At 39.1% G+C, this 13,236-nt stretch overlaps 1 long non-coding RNA gene across 3 annotated transcripts; it reads right to left on the reverse strand.

The window, feature by feature from the left end:
* Window positions 1-5,657: 5,657 nt before the first annotated feature.
* LOC122081023 lies at window positions 5,658-12,531 on the reverse strand. 3 transcript variants are annotated; one of them, XR_006140981.1, is made up of 3 exons: window positions 10,786-12,528; window positions 7,104-7,361; window positions 5,658-5,854 (listed from the first exon to the last, which is right to left on the reverse strand). It is a non-coding gene; the product is annotated as an uncharacterized LOC122081023 (long non-coding RNA). The 3 variants fall into 3 exon arrangements; XR_006140980.1 differs by lacking the exon at window positions 5,658-5,854 and adding an exon at window positions 5,864-6,693; XR_006140979.1 differs by lacking the exon at window positions 5,658-5,854 and having other exon boundaries at window positions 6,952-7,361; window positions 10,786-12,531.
* Window positions 12,532-13,236: the final 705 nt, after the last annotated feature.

Here is a 13,236-nt window from a genome sequence, read left to right on the forward strand (position 1 = left end):
GGTTTTTTTTTTTTTAGAGTCCCCCTCGGGTCTACCTTCTTTCCTTTCTGAGTCCTACTCGGATACGTCCTATCCCCTTTGTGGGGAATATTCCTGCTTCGGGTATCTTCTCTTCATGTGGTTTACGTAGCTAGAATCCTTGCGGCCTCTATCAGGTGGGCGGCATGTGTCCTTCCGTTGGATATCACATGTTCTTACCTAACTGGATAATTAGTTTGGCCGTATCAGATAAAGACCCAGATACATGGTTTTTTTGGAAGGATAATATTCAGAAGCCTGCCTCAATTGTTGTATTAGATTAGCAGGTGTCTCTACTATTTGATGTGGCTAGGGTAAGGATGTCTATGTTATTTGCTTTCATTCTACTAGGAAAAAAATTTTGTGGAGTTATTTGTACTGTATTTCAGGATTCGGAATGCCTTGGATGGTGATAGAGGACTTCAATGCTTAACTTTTTTTCTCATGAGAAGTGAGGTCCTAACAATTTCAGCCAAGGTTTTAACGAGTGACATTGATAATGATGGAGAGTTTATCTACAGTCTCTATTCCCTCACGTGGGTGTAAATTTATGTGGACAAACAATAGTCATAGGCAATGTGCGGGTTGTCCTTGATTCAAGCATGTGCAACAAAGAGTGGATTGACCCAACAAGTCATAGGCAATGGGCGGGTTGTCCTTGATTGAAGCATGTGCAACAAAGAGTGGATTGACCAATTCCCTCGCTGTTCCCAACAAGTTTTGACTTGAGCTTATTCAAACCACTCCCTAATAGTTGTCTCCTGATGATACTCAAGAAACTATCGAAATTGTTGGTCTCAATGATTCTCTGCATGCTTTAGAAATGGAGGCTCGAGGGGAATATAAGAAGGCGCTTGTTTTGCTGAACGTGTGGGCGAAAAAATCTAGAATAAAATGGTTGAAATATGGAGATTGGAATACTAGATTTTTTTTCATCTTTTTGCAAATATCAGAAGGGGGGGAAATGTAATTTGAAGTACTTAAAATGATGACGGAGCTCTAATTCTGGGTTCCACAGCTATGGGTTTGTTTGTGATTAGTAAATTTGAGCGATTTCAGAAGAGGGATGAATCAACCAGGGGGATAAATATTTTATCCTGTATTCCGGAGATCATCTCAATGGAAGACAATACTACTCTTTTAGTGGTTACTTCCTAGGAAGGAATCAAAATGGCATTGTTAGATTGGATCCAGGTAGTGCTCTAGGTCCAGACGGATTTTCAGGTACCCTCTACAAAATCTGTTGGGACAACGTTGGGTCTGATGTTTGCTTGGGCATTCATAATTTTTTCCATGAAGGGTGATTACAAAAGGGATAAACAACAATTTTATATCTCTTATTCCTAAGGTGGAAGCTGTTAACAAGGTTGGCCATTTCAGACCTATATCACTATATGTCTTGGCAATTTCTTCTTCAAATTAATTCAAAAAATCATGGCATCTCGTCTGGCTCCTTTTCTTCCAAGGTTAATTTCTAGAGAGCATGAGGCATTCTAGAAAGGTAAATTTATTCACTCCAATATTAGTTTGGCATCTGAATTTACTAATTTGATCCATTCTAAGTCTTTTGGAGGTAATTTGACTCTGAGGCTCTTGATATTCAAAAGGTCTATGATACTTTAGAATGGAGTTTTTTTGTTTATTGTTCTTAAGAAGTTAAACTTCTCTCAGCTTTGGATTGATCGTATTCATTAGATATTGGTCACCACCAAGTAGTTTGTCCTTATTCATGGTGACCCAATTGGTTTCTTTGGGGTAGAGCAAGGTTTACAACAAGGAGATCTGTCTCCTATTTTGTTTATCGTTGTGGAAGAGGTCTTATGTAGAGTATTGAAATTTATCATATCTGCGGGGCACATTAAAGTTGTGACTGGGACAAGGAATGTGGTAACCCCATCTCATCTCTTGTATGTAGACAATATTCTTATTTATTTGAATGTTGATTTGAGATGTGTTAAGAAGCTAAGGATTTTCCTTGATTTGTATGGCTAAGCGCAAATTATTTTTTGGGAAAATTCATCTTTCTAGAAAAAGGAGGATTAAGTAGGTCTTGGGCATCCCTAAGTACGATTTTCTTACTCGGTATTTGGGTGTGGAGAGTTTCAAAAGTGGGGTTAAAAAAGAGTTGATCTGACCTTTTTTGGATAAATTTAAAGCTACAATTGCTGGATGGAAGGGTAAATTATTATCAATGGTGGGTAGAGTCAAGTTGGAGAAATCGGTTTAGTAGTATTCCTACTCATAATTTTTCGATCTATCTGTGATCATCTTCTGTTCTTTCCATTATGAAATGATGGATCAAAAACTTTATTTGGAGTGGAGTCTCTAGTACATCCAAAGCTATAATAGTGAATTTGAATAGTGTTTGTCAGCCAAAGAAATAAAGAGGTTTGGGCATCCGGAGGTGAAGCTTTGTTGGTCAATGAAGCATGGTAATACCAAATGTTTACTTCTTTTATGAGGGGGAGATTCCTTATGGTAAATGGTTTCCAATAACAAGCATCCTTTTCGTCCTTTGGCATAGAATCTGGTGCATGATTCGGAAAGATGAATTGTTGGTGATGGTTCCAAAATTAGTTTTTGGCATAATTGATGGTTGTATAATGTTCCCATCACAACTTTTGTTCTTCCTATTGAGCCAGAAGTGGTATCTGAGTTGCATGCTAAAGTCGCGGATTTTATTAATGATGGTAGATGGTTGTTGCCTAATGTGGAATCTATGGAGATGCAGGCTTCGAGTGCTAATATTGGCATTTCCCAAACTGGTTCTTTCTCTATTAAGACTGCATGGGAAGTCTTTCGAGCCTAGAAGCCTACAATTGTGTGGCAAAAAGGATCATCCCCCTATTGCTCTTTGTTCCGTTGGAGACTTGCCCAACTTTCTACCTTGAATTAAACACATGAAAAGTCAATCGTGGACCCAAAAATATGAATATATAGTTTTTTTTTCTTTTCTGATAAGTTATATAGTTTTTATTTTCTTTTCTTTTTCCTAAAATTTTCATTCCAAATAATTAATTAGATTAATAGAGAAAGGGGTCTTCCTACACAAGATATTAATTAGAGCTCTTACTTAGGTCATTGTGATTGTTAAATCGATACTGTACATGCGAGATTGCGAGTCCAACCCATTTGCGCAAAGCATGTGATCCCTTAGCTGGCTGGGTTTGGTCTAATGGGCTTACTGTGGGCTTGGGCCACGATGGATTCTATTATACGAGAATGTGAACCAGATCCCAGACCTTCACCAAAAAAAACAGAATCAGTGCCCTCTGGAGCATAGCAAGTTCGCGAACGGCAATAATACGGGGAATGAATACGTGCAGCAATTAAACAGGCTATATGAAAATAATACTTTTAAAAAATCCGATGCAATAAAACATGCATGGCAATGATACGGTACATGTTTAAATCTGGGAGCAAAAATTCAGGTTTATTTTGGTATTAAGAATGAACTACAATTAATTGTTTATAACTAAATTCTAATAGTTCATGCTCTTATAGACACCTAAATCCAATCTAGCTTTACAATTATTATTATTATTTTTTTTTTAATCTTTTACATCTAATATTAATTTAGTTTAATCATGTCTAGCATAGCCAATGTTGATAGGTGATCCATCAACCACTTTCTAACATAACAAATAATAGCATATATTTGTCAATAATAATAATAAGAGCATGTGGATAATCATTTAACAAATTAAAATATCATCATTGCTATAATCTCATCAAACAAGAAAATCCACAGCAACCCCTACTGATTTGGATCCGGACTCTAAAACCGAATTAGATCGCGTATAGGTCCAATCAAATATGCAATACTTCAATCATAATAACATATATTCGTTATTAAGTCAAGATTTTTAATTGGGTGGTGAGATTATAATTAAGTAGACTTAATAGGCTAATGGGTAGAAACAAGAGGGTGGACACAAGGTATTTGATTAATAGACTTTAAACAAGCTTGAGATGAAGTTAAATAAAGGGTATAATGTAACAAAGGAGAGAGGAGGGGCAATATGGAAAGAGGGGTTGGAATTAATAAAATAAAAAAATGAAATGCATGTCATGCACATTTTTCTCAAAATCGAGAAACCAACAGAAATTGAGAAATGTCATTTTGACTTTTGGGTTTTGCTTCTTTTTTTTTTTTTTCTATCCCAAACTAAACGTATTAATAAATATAAAACGTATTATACGTGCTTTGTAAGTACCTATAAAATACACATATAATATGGATTTTTGGATTGGTACGCCAAATTATGACTTGTTGATTGAAACGTTCTAATATGGCAAAAATCCGCATATTATAGGCGAATTTACTAAATATGCTCTGGAGTAACGAATGGTCACGAGACAGAGAGAGGGATTTTATTCTCCTACAGGAACACTTTCTTTCTTGGTCACTTCAGGGGTAATGTAGAATCTACAGTTAACCTTTCTTTGTTTATTATTTCCTTTGACCTTTCTTTGTTTATTATTTCCGTTATACAGGTTCCCTTTGTGGTGTTCATAGCTTCTTCCAAGACGACCTCTCTGTTTAACTTTTCTATCGCGGCTAATTTTTCTTATATGCGATGAATCTCGATTGTTTTCGATTTGGGTTTCCCCTATTTTGAATGATCAACTAGTCTTGCTGACGGTTCAGGATGAGTCATATGATTTTAGTATCTTCTGGTTCGTCTCTAGTCCAAACATCTGCCAACCATTTGATTTAATTGTTCAAATAACTTCATGGGATGCTTCCCATGATCTTTATAGCATTTCTGCGTCGTCCAAGTATTTGGGTCCTTGTAACCCATCTTTCCCTATGTCCTTTTACATCCGAGGAGCAAAGGCAGGGCCACCAATTTGGTGTAAAGTAGGAGTCTTGTTTCAGTCTCTATCTCATAGGCTCAAAACAAGTTCAGTTTGGTCAATTTCTATCAGAAACTCTCTCAAGTTCAATGCTTGCTTGCATTTGAAATTTAGAACTTCTTGTATTATATGATAATTAAAACATGTGTTGTAATTAAAGGAGTGCCATGTGTCGTGATTCAGCCATATATAGATGCTATATGTACTCCATCCTGCAATGGTTGAAATACTACCCTGTTTATGCTTTCCCAGTTGCATGTTTTATGGGATGTGAGTTTCTAATTGATTGTGCATTTGAGAGAGAGTTTTTACCCTGCTCCCCCTCTAAACTACCTTTTCTATACAAAATTTAAATCATTATTCTACTAGTCAAACACTGAAAAGCCAATCCCTGGTTCTAGTTTTAAGCTCATTCAGTGAATAAATTTCATTCCTAAAAATTTAGATTTTCAATGGTTGGAAGACAACATCAATTATGAATGACGAAGTGTTCTTCCTGAAACCTGGTACAAAACCACACCTGAGTTGTTGAAGTCAAACCTTGAAATAGTGCTGGAAATTGTCAATACCATTTTAATAAGTTTCTTATGAGATGTAAATGTAGTTCATGTAAATGTAGTTCATGTAAATGTAGTTCATTGGTAAATGTAGTTCATGTAAATGACAGTGGCAAGATTGGGTATGAACAAGGTCAGATCTCATAGGACATCAACTAGGAATCACTGGAATTCAATCAGAATACTTACTGCAACTGCAAACAGATCCTCTTGAGGCTTATATAGATTAGTGTATAAATTGGATTAAAATGGGCTGGTGAGAACACACCCACATCAATTGAGTGTATAGTAGCATCATGAGAAGCAACCTAAGAGTTCATAGAAGTAGCAAACAGCAATAGCAATGGTGATTGAAGCAAGCAGTGATGTAGCAGAACACCCAAATAGTGTCCTTGATCGCAGCTAATGCCAGAGCACACCTACAGGTAAGCAAAAAAAAAATTCAAATACACTTTACTTTGCTTCCATACTCCATCCAGTCTCTGTATAGCTTGTACACAATAAAGACAAAAAAGGAAGGAATAAGTAACAGAGTTCAAATGTGTGGCATGTTCTTTACCTAATCAAAACTCCCTAAGTTACCAACTAGAAGTCTGTCTCTTTGAGGACTAACATAGACCCAACATCTGACCTTAACCATAAAAAGTAGCTGGTAAAAAAAAAACAAAAAGGAGAGAGAGAAAGACCCATGGGCTTATAAATGCGGTCCCCATTTTGGAGGCCAAGCTAAAATGAAATTGGAACTCTGCACCCTTGTATTAAAAGAAAAAGAGTAAAGACCATTCCTTTAAGAATATCATATTCCTCCATGGGTTCCTACTTATTTAGACCCACCAATCTTGAATTTGAAGCCCAGCAGGGACTACCCTGATCTTCTGTTGAGCACTGAGTTGGAATTATGGGCCCGGTGTCTAGTTTTTTTTTTTTTAGAAGAAGAAATAAGTTTCATTACATATAAATAAGATCAAAATTGTTATAGACAGTCCTTTAGATGTTGCAACTTGAGAAGCAACCGATTTAAGGATGTAGATAGGATAAGTGTTAGATGTTTTAAGTACAAAATCTGGAGCAAATAGGAGTTTCTGTATTTCAATTCTACTAGTTATCATGGATCATGGCCACATCAAAAAATGGTTAGGGTTCATTAGCTTTGCAAAATCGGGCATGTCGCACCAAATCTCCTTAACAGCCCATCCCATTTGTAGAGCCTCTACTAATCCAACTAAGGTTCCCTTCGCAGCCGATTCAGAAGCCTCGCCTATCATCAAATAATGAGCAACAAGAAATAAGCATTCATCCTCATTAAAAATAGCCAACGCCCACCCCGCAATTCCATTGACAGAAACAGCTGTTGTCATAAGGATAATGGAGTTGTGGGGTAGAGAGACACAATCCTGTTGAATACAGGCCTCGAAAGGAGGATCCAAAGTTTTCATATTAGTTGAAGTGAGTTTAGTAATAGGACAATTCTGAGTCCACCAATAGATACGGTCCAGGGTCGACTTAGGGTTCCGACTAGAAGATCCAAAGGTCACAGAATTCCATTGCATCCAAATAAAATAGCAAGATACTATAAAAACATGAAAGAAATGTTTAGCCTCATCGGGATGGTTCCGATTAAGATGATAAAAGTACACCATTAAGGAAGGAAAAGAAGAAAATACTAACCATTTACTTCGTAGTCCCAAAGGACCTGCAGACCAAATTCTCCTTGAAAAATTGCATGAAAAAAAGATATGTTGAATATCCTCTTGCCCTTCATAACATAGATCACATGATGGATCCAGGTCTATCCATTTGCCCAACAAATTCTTTGTAGGTATTCCTTGTAGAGCCAATCTCCAAAAGAACACCTTAAGTTTTGGATGTACATTGAGTTTCCAAAAAAATTGCCACCATTGAGAGCAAGGAGAAGAGCATGTGCACCTGTGATTGCATTCATTGGAGCAAGTTAGTACATTCTTCCGAAGAAAGCATATAGCAATCCTAGTGCTGAGAGTTCCTTTTTTTGAAAGGTGACACTATATCTTCAGAAGAAGAAGGGAGAATATAACAAATAGAGGAGGCAATGGAACGAGGGACAATGTTACAAATTTGATTAGAAATCCAATTAGAGCCATTCAAAAACAAACTAACCTTGTCCTTATTGGAACCATTCAAGAGGGTAAGAAAGTTGCTGATGATCAATGGATTAGAATTAGATATGGAAACAGGAATCCATGGATCAAACCAAAAATAAGTATTTAAACCATTACCAATTTTACTGCATACCAAATCCTTCAAGGTTGGTAGGATACTTACAATGGAGTTCCAACAAGGTGATCCTCTCATATTGATGGTTTTAGGATCAAAGATGGATCGATTGTGAAAATATTTAGCTGCAAGTGTCTTACCCCAAAGGGAATCATAACTACTGAGCAGCCACCAACCCAGTTTAACAGTTTAGCCAAATTTTGTGTTTCAGAGTCGCGCAGACCTAGGCCTCCACCTTTTCTGGCAAGACAAATACGTTTCCAACCAATAGTATGCATTTTTTTATTTGAATCAGTCATTGTTCCAAAAATGCATCGAGATGTTATCTATTTTCCTACAAACATTCTTTGGGAAACGAGAACAAATCATGAGATAGGAGGGAATGGAGGATAAAACCGATTGGATGAGGACAGTCCGTCCAGCAAAGGACAGAAGGTTAGATTTCCAAGTGCTAAGTCGTTGCTCAATGAGATTAATAACATTGGAGAAGGCCAACGACTTTGCACAAGGGTGAAATAATTTTGTCCCAAGGTAACAAGAGTCAGCTTTCATTTCTTTGATACCGATGACACAACAGAGTGAAATCCTTTGAGTGGAAGAGATATTTGAGCTGAAAGGATTTCACTCTTGTCAAAATTAATACTCAAGCCAGAGAGGTCAGAGAACAGGTCAATTATACATTTTATGGTAGAAAGATCATTTTTCGTTGCTCGACAGAAAATAAACGTGTCATTGGCGAAAAAAAGGTGAGGGATTTCAGGTGCATACCTGGAGATTTTAATACCTTTGAACAGATTCAGCTCTCTATAGGTAGAGAGCAATCGAGAAAGCCCTTCCATAACTACAATGAAAAGAAATGGGCTAAGAGGACAACCCTGTCTAATTCCTATAGTAGCATTGAAAAGATTGAAAGCTGTGCCATTGAACTTGATGGAGAAGGAAGTGGTTGATACTAATTGATGTATCAAAGAAATCCATCGATCACCAAAACTAAGGAATTTAAAAATGGCCAATAGGTACTGCCACTCCAGCTTGTCATAAGCTTTGGCTATGTCAAGTTTAATTGCAACAAAATCGGATTTTCCTTTTTCATTTTTAGGAAATGAAAAATTTCATGAGCAAGGATAATATTATCCGAAATTTGGCTGCCAAGAACAAAAGCAGCTTTACATGGAGATAAAATCACGCAACAAAGGTTTAAGCCTGGAAGCAACAATTTTAGCAATAATTTTGTAAGACATATTACATAGGCTAATAGGTCAGAACTTAGAGACCAACGACGCTCCAGGTTTCTTAAGTACTAAGCAAATAAGGGTATGGTTGGAGACCAAAGGTAGAGTGCAATTGGAAAAAAACATTGAGACAAACCGAAGAACATCGGGATGTAGTAATTCCCAAAATTTCTGGTAAAAGGCAGCCTGAAACCCATCAGAACCCAGTGCTTTGAAAGGGCCAATCGAGAAAACAGCCTTCTTAATTTCCTCAGGAGATGGACAGGAAACAACCTGGGAGCAATTCAGATGTTCCAAGGGATGAAAGAGAGGTTCAATGAAAGAAGGATGTAAAGGAGAGGAGGTAGTGAATAACTCCCCCAGGAAAGAGGCAAATTCCTTAGCAATTAAGGCAGGATCAGAAACCCGAGTACCATCATCTTTGGTGATAAAGTCGATTTTCCTTTTGTGAAGATTAACCTTAGAGATGGTATGAAAAAATTTTGTATTCCTATCACCATCACAAATATAATCATGTCGTGATTTCTGAAACCAGACATGTTCCTCAGCTGCAAGCAGCCAACTGATTTTATCCCCCAAGGAAGATAAGGATTCCATAGGATGGTGTGGACTGTTTTCCAAAAGGAGAAAGGAATTGAAGTAGCGATTTTTTAGAGTATCAACATGGCCAAACACATTCACATTCCATTTGAGAAGCAGACGGCTTATTGAATACAGGTTCTCAGTGAGAGCATCATGTGAAAGGATATTCCAAGAGAGGAAGTAAGGAATGGGAGAAACTCAGGATGTTCAGACCAAGCATGTTGGTAATAAAAGACTTTTTTAAGTTTAGGAAAGGAGGGGGAGGTATCCAAAAGAATGGGGTTGTGATTAGAGCCAAGAGAAGGGAGCTTCTAAAGAGCAGCACGAGGATACAAGGATAGCCAGTCAACATTGGCATAGGCTCGGTCCAAACAGGCTTTAATTAGAGATCGGGGCAACTATTTATTAGTCCAAGTGAAAGGATTACCAGGTAGATGAAGTTCATCAAAGTGAAAAGAAGCAAGAGAATCCCTAAGAAACCTAGCCGAAGCTGAAAGGTTAATGGGAGCTCCACCGAACTTGTGATCCATACATAGGGATTCATTAAAATCACCCATGAGAACACAGGATTGCTTAAAGGAGGGGATCAAAGCAAAAAAGCTCTCTCCAACTCGATTCCCTGGAGGCAGACTGAGGGGATCCATACAGACAAACAAGCATCCACTCGTTGGGCAAAGAGGAGCTACAACCAAAATTGATCGTGAAAAGAAAGAACCACAATAAACAGAGAAGTTAACCAAACTATTCCTTAAAAGAGCCCATAAACACCCCTTTCGGCCAGTAGAACCAAAACTATTAATAAAGTGGGAAGAGTTATAGTTTTTAAGGGAACAGAATGGCTTGAAGGTTGCATGATCTCTAATTTTAGTTTCACAAATAAAAACAACATCGGGTGTAAGTTTTTTAATATGATTCAGTAAGCATCTTTTCGAAAGAGAAGAGTGTGAAGCACGCACATTCCAGCTTAGAATTTTCATTATGCACCACAAACAAACATGAATAAATTGACAGAGCACACCAGCGACAAAAATAATACCAAAGATAAATCGGTATATGGTCCAAGGAGAGATAAGACGAAAATAAGATAGCAGATAAAAAAAAAAAAATAGAACAGAAGATGAGAAGAGCAGGAAAAAAAAAATTGAGACGCACAAACCTTGGAATAAACTACCTCCTACGATAACTAGCGTCCAGAAAAAACCAAGACAAAACTAGGCTAAGCATAATACAAAAGAACACAGATAAGTAGATGGAAAAAGGATGGAAGATGCAGAAACGGTTACCCGATCCTGAATGGTGGTTTCCGCAGCCCTCTCTAGATTGGATGGTCCCACCTCTGTATGCTGTGGTTCATTGTTCGTTGGGGGAGCATCGGAAGCATGTCGTGTGTCCTTCACCTTAAAACGATCCAAAAGTTGTGAAAGGGTGTTGTTAGGATCATCTGGCAATAAGTTCTTCAAGTAGATCAATGGAAGACGAGTCGGAAGAAAGGTGTCTCAGTCCTTTCCTGCCACGGCCCAGGACTGGCTCATTCTCCCAAGAGGAATAGAATGGACGAGGGACACGATCAGAAGGTCTCAAGAAGTACTGGATTGAGACCTGCTTATGACGAAAACGGACATTTGGGAGTTCAAGAGTAGGAGAAGAGGGGCGATCCGAAAGCTCGGAAGAAACCGCCGGAGAAGGTGCCAGCGTAGTTGTAGGGGGAGGTGGGTTGGGTGGTGGGATGGGTTGAGGGTTGGGTGGCGGTACAGTCTCAATTTGGTCATTGGCTAAAAGAGGTGTATTGTCGCATAGGGTGGAGGAGACTGGGTTAATGGGGGTCTGATTATTACAATGGTTGATATCCATCGATGATAGAAACAGAGTTGGTCCGTTCTCAGCCATACTAGGGAAAGGAGGTGGTCCCTTCGGGTCAAGAGAGAGTGGAAACTGTGGCCAGAACGGATCATTCATGCCGTTTTGGTTCAAAGAGCAAGTTGCAGGTTCAGGAAAGCGGGGTGCATTCATCAACATGGTCTCCCCAGTGGCCAGATGGTTTAGTGAATCATTAATGCCTCCGCCCAGAACCGGTGTTGGAAGCGGCTCAGAGCCGCTTACCGGTGTGACCAAATACACAGGAATATTTGATACACTAGCCACATCGGCATTGGGCCTCAAGAAAACGTATCCGCTAAGACAGAGAACGGGCAGCAATTGACAAACAGAGGACTGGTAAGGGCTTCACGGAAGAGAGAACTAGACTTCCTACCTTTGCCAGACTTGGAAACATAGCTACAAGAACCATCAGTATGTGTGATCCTTCCACAAAGGAAACACAGATGAAGAAGCTCGAACTGAAACTGATCCGTTGGGAAGAGATAATTTAGAGATCAGACATAATGACCTGGATTTCTTGAAATTGATCTTGACTCGAGCCGTACCCGCAGGAAAACTGACGTTCACAGCGGCAGGAACCAGCAGAAGCACTTTACCGAGGCAAGAGGCAGCAATTTGTATATTGGGAAAGGAGAATGCTTCCTCAGAAACAAAGGAGACCTATACCCAAATGGGGATCGAGTCAAGTTCTTTGGCCGACGCAGGAAACTCAAGGGCATGTAGACCCAGATGTGGAAGAACATCATCATACCACCAGGGAGACGCAGAGAGGATGTTGCCACGAACTTCAGAGGAGACGAAATCAGCAAAAAAGGACCCCTTACCCGAGCAGCTAACAAGTATCAGCCCTTTGGATTCCCAAAGGGAGACCCAGGACTCACAGACCTTTTCCTTCGGCAGCGGAGGTGGACCAACAAGCAAGCCGAAGAGAGCTGAAGGGGAAGGAGACCATATGGGTGTTGCTGGCTCATCAAACAGATCCACAGCAAGCGCCTTCCAAGAAGCAAAGAGAGGATCCGACGAGCCAGCGGTAAGCGGAGGATGGTAGTCATTCTCGCAGGAGAAGTAGAGCCAGTCGCTGACCCGGCAGAGCGAAACGTGCGAGGAGCGGACTGGAAACTAGTAAAATTTGAAAAAGTGAATAGGCGGGGAGTGGGGGTGAAGAGGAGTTTCTGTGATACAATAAGGTAGAAAAGGACAGCTTGAAAAAGATAAAAGGAGATCCTTCAAGAAAGAGATAGAAATAGTAAAGAAAGAGTAGGCCCAAAGAGGTTTATGGAAAAAGGATCCTTAGGACACACGCCATCAATCTCGAGGAGGTGGGAAAAATGGGGTAACGAGGGAGGGGAGAATAAAAAGAGGGTAAGGAAAGACAAAACGAACAAAGGGGGTGACAGGGAACACACTTACGAAAGAGAAAATATAATGTGCATGGCAGTCAGGTTTCTTCCCTCCATTTCTCTCTCTGGTCTCACTAAGGGGCTGTTTGGTATCATTCTTAAAAAACATTTCTATCGTTTTTTTGTTTTATTGGAACAAAAAAACACAAAAACTGTTTGATACGTCGGGACTGTGTTTCAGTTTTTATAAAACAAAAATTTTTTAAAAAAAAAAACGGAAAATGAGTCAAAAGTCGGAACTCCAAAAGCGAGTTCCAACTATGACATTTCGTTTCAAAATCCCTAATTTGGAACTATTGTTCCCGATAGTTGGAGCAGGAGGAGTATCTGCAGGTAAGTTTTCTCTCTCCTTCTCTCTTCTTGTCTCTTCTTCTCCTATGTTCGCGTACTCGTTTCTTCTCCTCTCTTCTTCTCCTCTGTTCGCTTCTCTCTTCTTCTCTCTTCTTCTCCCCTATT

Source organism: Macadamia integrifolia, chromosome 6 (genome assembly GCF_013358625.1).
Source record: "Macadamia integrifolia cultivar HAES 741 chromosome 6, SCU_Mint_v3, whole genome shotgun sequence".
In the NCBI taxonomy this organism is placed as follows: Eukaryota; Viridiplantae; Streptophyta; class Magnoliopsida; order Proteales; family Proteaceae; genus Macadamia; species Macadamia integrifolia.